We start from the raw sequence: 9,528 nt of genomic DNA, 5'->3' as shown, positions 1-9,528 counted from the left end.
TGAAACTGTCCAGTAAACAAGGTCTGTACATTAAGTTTGATTGAACCGCACTAAATCCAGTAATGAGAAATTCATTGCGACATATTCATTTTTTGAAAAATGTTATGCAAATATGAAAAGAGGCTTCCAGTTTAATTACATGCAAGTCTTTTCCAGTTGCCTTAGCCCTTGACTTGTGCTTAAAGCTGAATGAACAACACCACACTTTAGAACACTCCACATACAGAGGGTGCATGGCGTCAGTCCAACCACCCAATGGTTCGACTACCCATTAGTCCGACTACCCAAAGGTCTGACCTAGTATTTGAATCCCATTAGTCCGACCTCCCAAAAATGTGACATGTGAAGTTACATTTCAGGGGGGACCAGGCAACTTTCCCCTTTCAGTAAACAAAGAGCAGTGGTACCACTAATAGCTGCAATGTCTCTATGCGCGGACTGTGAGGACAGTTGTGTTTATCTCATTGACGGGAAATCACATCATCTGCTATATGTGACGTACATGCCGTTATTTGGATAACACATCCTGGTATTCCCCACACACGGGAAGATGTTTTAAAGCTGCAGTAGGTAGAAAGCCTGAAAACGGTTGATTTTTGAGTCTCATCTGAGTTAGGTTTCGTTCGTCTCCGCCCTGAGCCCCTCCTACCAGACGAGCACGCAGGTATTTTATCCTACTTGGTTCTATTTCTCCCTCTCTGGGCGCCTTGGCTCTCCCTCACTGCGCAACAGCCCTCCCCATCCCTCCCTCGCGGCCCCGCACATACTCCTGAGCCTCGCTCTCCCTCACCGCGCAGCAGCCAGCCCCATCCCTCCCTTGCGGACCCGCACATACTCGCTCGGCTCGGCTCTCGCTCTCCGCAGAGAGCCCTGGGCTCCGCTTCCACAGCCAACCCTCGCGCCCTCCGGCCGGGCCCGGCCCCACCTCACCCTTCCCCTCCCTCCGGGGCTCCGGGGAACCGAGTTCTGTCTTCCTTNGGTGCTGAAGATGTCCCAGAGCCTGTTACAGGCAGCGGTTATAACAAAATCACTTTAAGCGCTGTCCTTGGTGCTGAAGATGCAAAAACAAACAAATGTCTATACTCCAAAACTCACTACCTCTGACATGACGAACCAAGACAGTGTACACAGAAAAACCAACATCAGCAGAAAAACAGAAGTCTGTGGGGAATACCAGGATGTGTTATCCAAATAAGGGCATGTACGTCACATATAGCAGATGGATGTGATTTCCCGTCGATGAGATAAACGCAACTGTCCTCACAGTCCGTGCCGGCGCAGTGAGGGAGAAATGCACAGACTGCTTCGTGTTGGAAGCGCTGTGGTCAGACTAACGGGCGGTCGGACTACTGGGTATGAAATCCGACGGTCGGAATAATGGCATTAAAATGGTCGGATTAATGGGTGGTCAACATTATGGGACTAAAATGATAAAACTTGCTGTAGACCTGCATGGTCGGATTAGTGGGTAGACGGAGTTAGGGGTAGTTGGACCTATGGGAGGTCGGACTAACGCCTGGTCCTCACATACAGAAACCCAACTGAAACGCTCTTGATGCCATTTTCATTTAAACTACAGTAAGTGACTTGCATGAATGGATGGTGAAACTTGTATGCCCACAGACTCACCAACCAAACCCATCTCCAGTCATGTCAAGTGTAGTAAACTTCATACTGCTGCATTTCTGTGGGGTTTTCATTTTGCATAAGCTGTGGTCCTGACTCTCCATCACTCAACTCACGTTAGCCCCTAGACCTCAAGTCAATTGCATTGACATTTCAAGTGCTCTGTCGGCTTCAGTCTCACCTGGGGTGAGCGCAGATTTAATTAACAGGCACTTAATTTCATGGCCTATGTAACCTTCTCTTGAGAAGCGCGCCGAAAAAATGTGCACATCTTGACAAGTTCCCCCTTTTTTTTTTTTAGAAATTTGAAAGGGAAATCGGGAGAGAGAGAGAGAGAGAGAGAGAGAGAGAGAGAGAGAAAGCCTGACTCCCTGCAGAAACAGGGTTGCCTGCCTGACCCTTTCTGTCCCTTCCTTGTGATTAGGTTGCCAAACATAACCCCTACCTAAACCATACTACAGACAATATGTCCACATGTTGGGTTGGAAAGTCTATATGGCTGCACAGACAACCGCCATCTACAATGCTGCCTACATTTAAAGGTACAATATTACGACGTCCACCACTGTCACCTCGATTGTTGTTGTGTGAAACTTTTCACTCTGCCCTGTAGTGCCATCTCCTGGCTCAATGTATGCCAACATAAAGGACGCACGTTAAGTATGAGGGCAGTGACATTTCCAATGTTTGAAAGTGATGTATCTATTTTCGTATGTAAAAGGAGTTAATGGGTTAATGAGCCTGAAGAGTTCACAGCAAAGCTAGCTAGCAACTTTGTGAGGTTGTACATTGGCACGACAATGCTTTGAGCCAAATGCTAATGTCTGCAGACAATGGCAATGCTGACATGATGATGTCAAGTAGGAATGACGTTTACTACTGTATGGTCACCATCTTAGTTTAGCATGTTAGCATGCTAAGACTCCTATAAGCACTAGATACAAAGTGCAGCTGAGGCAGATTACAGTTGCATTAGTTTTGCAGATACACGGTCATTGTTACGGCTTGCTAGTGAGCACAAGAGCAAGACACAAAGAGGCGAGGAGGCTGTGTTTAGAATGAGGAAGAGAATGTGAGCCGGGGAGGAGCTGAACAGGAGAGATGGCTGAAGCATGGGGACTGTCCGGGTGGCTGGTTATGTTGGGCAGGTTGAAAGCCTCAGACCAGCCAAGCAGACAGTCTGAGCAGGTCCTCCAGAGCAAAAACGTGGAAGTAGCTGAACTGAGATGGGATCAGAGCTGGGGAACAGGGCTGAGAAGACAAAGTAAGGGGCTAGTGCAAAGCAGACAGGACTGCAGGAAGAGGAGAAACAGGATTAGATGATGGAATACAGGGTATGACCAGATATAACTAGAAAGGCTGGAAACACAGACTGACTGAACAGGAAGTACAGTCTGGCAGGGTGAATGTGGCAGACCTGAGTCTTTGTAGGAGGCCTGATTACAGGATGCGATGCAGCTGGTAAGGGCTCTGCTCTGGCTCCAGCACACCAGTCACCAGTCAGACAATCTCACTCACACACAGACACACACAGAGAAAGAAAAAGAGACTGTAGGCTGTGACAGTCATAAACCAAACAAGTGGACAAATTCTACGTTTGACCTGATGGTGGTGCTAGATTTAAAGTCAGGGGATCATCATCATGTGCTTACAAATTAATTCTGCGGGGTGCATGACATAGTTATTGAGACATTTCACTCAAAATAGTACAATTAAATAATGGACCTCATGTAGGAACATTCTCTTAAATTTCTGTTGAGAGAAAAAATAAGACATCAACTCTAGATGCTCCAAACATTCTTACCATCCAAATCTTCTCTTAAACAGCTGTGCTGAATTTTATGTGTATTTTATGTAATGGACCTACACAAAATAGTCAGAATTAATAAGGAGGAATGAAAAAAAAAGTTGGTTTGAAAAAAAAAATTCAAAAATAAAAAACTGAAAAGTGGTGTATGCATAGCATATGTATTTACCCACTTTGCTAATAAGACCTGGTGCTACCAGTTAACTTCAGAAGTTAGTTAATTAGTTAAATAAAGTCCACCTGTGTGTAATCTAAGTATTACATGAGCTGTCACATGATCTCAGTCTATATAAGCCTGTTCTGAAAGGCCCCACAGTCTGCAGCACCGCTAAGCAAGGAGCACCATAAAGACCAAGGAGCTCTCCAAACATGTCAGGGATAAAGCTTTGGGTTAGGTTCTAAAAAATATCCCAAAGTTTGAACATCCCACTGAGCACCATTAAATCGAGTACTTTCGTAAGACACTAAGGGCATGTGTGTGCAAATAGTCACACCCAAAAACTGGAGAAATGCCTCCCAGAAATGCTTCAGCAGTAGTAAAATCAAGGTACTGATAAATAAACTCAAACAAAGTAAATGTGAATTTCGAGAATATCAACACTGGCATTACAGGAAAATTAAAAACCCAGGAATGGCAAAGTATCTGTGATTCTGTAAATGTCAGCAGAAGGGAAATGGTTTGACATAAAACTGGACGGAAAAAAAAAAAGCATTGTCCAAGCCAAGCGCCATACGTAAACTATCAAGCTACTGTATCTTCCACAGGAAGTTCTGACAAATGTTTCAGAATAAAAGCCTATTTAGAAAATGGAGGGATTGTCTGATTGAGCCGAGGTTATAAGGGGCTTTTAATTTGAAACAAGTGTTTGAAATGACGGTGCGATATGTTAACTTTACAAAGACAATGGTGGATAAAAAGTAAATATATAAATACACAGAGGGATTAATAATGTAGTTTGTTTCAAATGAAGCTGGTAGCCTCTGCAGTTGTGGTGAGTAAAAGCCCCGCCGCTATTTGTTAATGTTATTACTTTATGTCCGACTGTGAGGATGTACCATTGTTTGCTAGCTTGATGCTAATGACAGTAACATTAACTCAGCGGGCTGACAAAGTGCCTCTGCTGTTTCACACCATCATTTCCCCCTTTTACTCTGTGTGGTAACATCCCTAGAGGAAATATTAAAAATGCTGGGGTGTTGTTGTCATACAGTTGTCTATGGCAGCAGATCGTTCTGTGTTTCTACTGGTCAAAGTGACAGCTGTGATGGGAGAATTGGATCTCAGTAAAGGGCAAGTGGTCCATAACTTTAATTTTGGAGACAAAAAATGTAGGCTTAGCGCCCTGTGGTCCATTGCCCAATAGTAAATGTAGAATACTCAAAAGTACTTTAAAAGTGCTTGAGTTACTTTTCTCAGGGAGTAACGTTGGAAGTACTTTTAAAGTAATTGAGTTACTTTACTCAGGGAGTAACGCAGTAAAGTAACTGGTTACTTTTTTAAAAAGTAACGCAGTAACGTACTTTGATTACTTTTAAAGTAACCCTTACCCAACACTGTAAGTGGACCAGAGATTTCAGAGAATAATTGAAGAGGTGGCACTGACAGGTGTCCAGCCGCACTCTCCAGCAATGCCGCTCCAGTTGCATCAGTTTTTAAAGCCCCAGATGGAGACAGTGATCTGCACATCAGAGACTCAAGCCCTCACTAGAGATGCATTTAAAGAAGCACCAGGTGATGAATGTACATTTTGCATGTTCATGTGGGAGATCTATAGCCTGGAAATCCAGACCCAAATCTAGAAAGATTTAGGGTCTGGCTATGAGTAATGCAAATGGCCCAACTCGAGGGGCGGCACCAAGCATGCATTTGAAAATATCACTGCACGCAATTGGATAACACTACGACCAATCAGAACAATACTTAGCGCTTAGCTACCAGCGGAGCTAACTGGTAGATTAGGCTCTTGCCGAATCCGGTCGGCAAAACAGCAAAAAACTTCCTTCTTGCAAAGTAAAGATTCGAGTGCCCTCTTCTGTTCCACTTTTAGAGAAAAAGCCAAGTCTAACTCGTTCATTGTAGCAGCCAAAGCCGTTTCAAACAACTGGTGTTCATCCGTAGCCATCTTGCAATGTTTACTGACTGATTCCGGACTTCGTCGTCGCAGCGCTGTCGTTATCTGTTTAGCTTGCCTCTGGCCCGCCTATATCAGATACACCAATGTGACTGGTGCAGCTCGGCTCCAACGGCATGGGTAATGAGCATCATTACTGATTGCCAGAGTGACTCGCTTAGCAAATTAAAATTGTGCTCTCGCAAGAACTCTGGATTTCCAGGGTAGGAGATCTACTCAACGCCTGAAAATTAATTCATATGTCTTTTTTTTTTTTTTAATCTGTGTTTGGTACTCTACAGGCTTTTTTTTTTGCTGGTATTTCAATGAACACCCAAACATCAGCATTCAAATATTATAAAAAAATATAAACAAAAAAACCTTTATAGGATTAAAAAAATAATAATTTAACACTTAAAAGCATGTCTTCATGAAATGTGACACTGTAACTGGCTTGTGTGGAATTCTTTGTTTGTTATTCACCACCATTTAAAGTTCAAGTTCATTTAAAACCCAATATCTCTGCTCACAGTCTCAAATGGCTTTACAGGCTCACCGGTACACAACATTAGACAGCCTGCCTCATAATCAGTCAATTAAGCGCTGCCAAATGACAATGCCATCTCAATAAAGTGCGTCCACTGGGTTGTCTGGCATTTCCTCCACAGTGAGTATCTGGTCTGGCAGTAGCACACAACATCTCATGGCCAAACTGTGCAGTGTTCAGCAGGCCATTGTCATTAAAGAAGCTTTCTCTGAGGTGTGTAGAAGCTTTTCACCAGCAGAATCAAGGCACATTCACCTGGCCTTCAGCACTCCAATTGTGTGCTCTACCACGGAGCGAGTGCACGTGTCAGTAGTGTAAAGATCGATCTGTTGAGTTTGGGGTTGCAAGCATCATGAGCCATGAAGTGAGGGCATTACCTCGGTCATCTGTGTTGCATTTTTATACAGTTAAGTTTAGTTTTTAAAGTTAAGCAGGATACTAGTTTCCATAATTACACATTTGCCAATCAGCTGCCCATCCCCACCAGCTCCTTGAGCTAGACATGTCTCTACGGAACTGTTCTGTATGGGGGAGAGGGACCCAGCTGCAGACATGATGGCGGACATGGGCGCCGCCATATGTCCAATCCGTACTGGAAGTCCATACCGGAAGTTGGTCTGTGTGTGTGTATTTTTCGCCAAAGAAGAAGAGGAAGAAGACAATGGAGAAGATGAAGAGAAGAATGCAAACAATACACGCACGACTAAGAGAAAGAGCGGTAAGGGAACGAGTCTTTTAATTATTAGAATTAGACAACTTTATTGTCATTGTACATTGTACAACGAAATTCTGTTCGGCACTTAGCACTAGCAGTACTAGCTAGTAGCTAGCACTAGCATAGAGTACCAAGCTGCTGCGTTTATACGCGCCGTCATCTTCATTATATTTTAACACGTGTGTTATATTCTCTAAGATGCAATTCTACGTAATGTAACGTTATCGAATCATTAGGGGGACGTCTATGTGGGGAATCTCGGCATGCACAAATTACTACCACCGGATGGTGGGTTTAGCTACAATTGTTGTGTAAAAACGAGGGCATGATTGGTATTAACTTAACGTTAACGTTAGCTGCTCAAGGTCTGTTGTGCTCCCTTTCACCAATGTCTGTGTGTAAACAATGTTGGTCAAAGACTATAACTGCCCTCCCTTGATGTGTTGGTTAATTAAGATGTGTAGTTTGCAGCGGGATTAATATGTGTTCCTCTGCTTTTGGTGTGTTGTGGTGTAAAACATCTTTGCACACACTCAATGCACACAAGCCATTTTTTTCCCAATTTTTGGTTCGCCTGGTCTCCTTGTGTATCAATGCCTGTATAACCTCAACCCCGCACTGCTCAATCAAGTTATATACAGCTTTTTTTCCCGGAGATATTCTAAAAATAGTAATGAGAGTCGTCTCATGTGGTATACGACATGAGCCACCCCTGAGGGTTAACCGGGTCAGATAAATAACGTATACATAGCCCCGGGTGTCTGCAAAAAATACATTTGTATTATGTTTTAGTAATGCAGAGCACTAATACACATACACATGTGGATACATAAATAGCTGTAGTGCCTCCTCCGCCATGAGTCCTTTAGATCGGTAGAATATGGTTGATGTTCAGTATGTTTTACAGCTATCAGTGTTGATTGACTTCTCCTTTTTTCAGATGCACCCCTCTATTTTGAGTGACGAAGCCAGTCTGGAGCACACAACCCTTTCACCGTCCGAGTTTGGGTGTCCTCTCTGCCCCAAATTTAAAACCAAAAATGAGGCACCTGAAAAACCATACAGAAAATGCAGTTCCTTTCCATGGTATGTTGATGAGAAGTATCTGTTTGATATCATATACTTCTACATTTAACAGTAATGTTTAATGATATTTGTTTGGGACAACACAAGACATTTTAAGCTGCATCTTGGGATCTTGGGATTTGTGGAACAGTGGTTGTTCTTACATTTTATAGACCAAACAAATAAATTATTTTACTGTTTTTCCATTTTTTCTTTGTTTTTTTCTACTTTTGAGATTGATATGGATATCTGGAATAAAAACTTGTTCACAAAAAAGTGAACTCCAAGTCTCCTTCTTTATGTTGCCAGTACAATAGTGTAATATTGTGTTTACATGTGTTCCTAAAATATAATAGAATACGTCTGACAATATGACAATCTAATTCATTTAATAGTTAAATAGTTAGAATTAACCATACTGATGTAAGAGTAAGTATGACATTTGTTGTGTCCATGGTTTTCAGTTGTTTTGAATGACCTGATAGTAATCTGCATGTTGCAACTGTAGCCCAATAAATGAAAGTGCTCACCTTATTTAATCTTTGTTAAAAATTAATCCAACTAAAATTAATGTGTTTGCTGATTTTCTGCAATTTTTGTAGGTTTAACTTGTTGAGGTCAATGTTATTCCAAACAAAACATGATTGTATTTGAAATAATTGTTGAAATAATTGTATTATTATTCATATTATTATTATTATTTATTTTATAATATGTATATATTTATAATTGTTGGTTGCCTCAAAGTTTGTAAATGTATTGCTAAAATAAATAATATAAAAAAGACAGACTTAAAAACCGACTTCTGGGCTTTAGCTTCAAACAACATTTTAAAAAGTGGTGTGAATTTTTAAAGTCACTTTTTTTTTTTTTACCACATTTACAGCAATATTTGAAATATGGTAAATATAATTTCACAGTTAAATCTAAATATTAAATGTTAAACCTAAATATGTGATCTAAATCTAAATATTAAATGTTAAACCTAAATGTTAAATCTAAATCTAAATGTTAAATCTACCTTAAAGCAGCTGTGCGGAACTTTTCATTTCGTTGATTATAGCGCCCCTTTGGTCAAAGCGGTATGACACCCACAGCCTGGTGTCGTAAAATTCCGACTGCAGCCGGCAGTTACCGCATGCATTTGTTTTGGAGAGCGAGAGGATTAACTAACGTCAGGTCAGTCCAAGTAATTAGTGGAAACTGCAAAATTACTCAGTAAATTCTCCTGTCGTGTTTCTGTTCTGATCTAATCTAATCTAATCTGTTGTGTATTTTGAGCTACTAAGGCTACCGTAGTAGTGTGAGCCTCAAGTTATTCTGGGTAATGTAGTAACCGTTGTTGTGCTACTGGAAACAATGAGAAGCAGCTGTGTACGTAAAACTGTCCCTAAAGTAAGGAGGAATAAACAGTTAACAAGTCATCTGCTGAGTCCGCATTATTATGTGGAAAGAATACTCCGACGATTTGGGAGTTATGCCCTTTCTCTATCATTTTCATATTGAGACAGCGGTTAGCATGGCACTTGTAGGGGGTCAGTACATCTTGCGCAGAGGGATACACCGGTGAGCAACAGCTGCAGCTGGCTCTGGGACAGGTACGCTAGGTCACTCGGTAAAAGCAAACAAAGAGACGACACGGACGATATTACTCACC

Source organism: Epinephelus moara, chromosome 8 (assembly GCF_006386435.1).
Source record: "Epinephelus moara isolate mb chromosome 8, YSFRI_EMoa_1.0, whole genome shotgun sequence".
NCBI classification, from domain to species: domain Eukaryota; kingdom Metazoa; phylum Chordata; class Actinopteri; order Perciformes; family Serranidae; genus Epinephelus; species Epinephelus moara.
Note: the sequence above shows the minus strand (reverse complement) of the source record.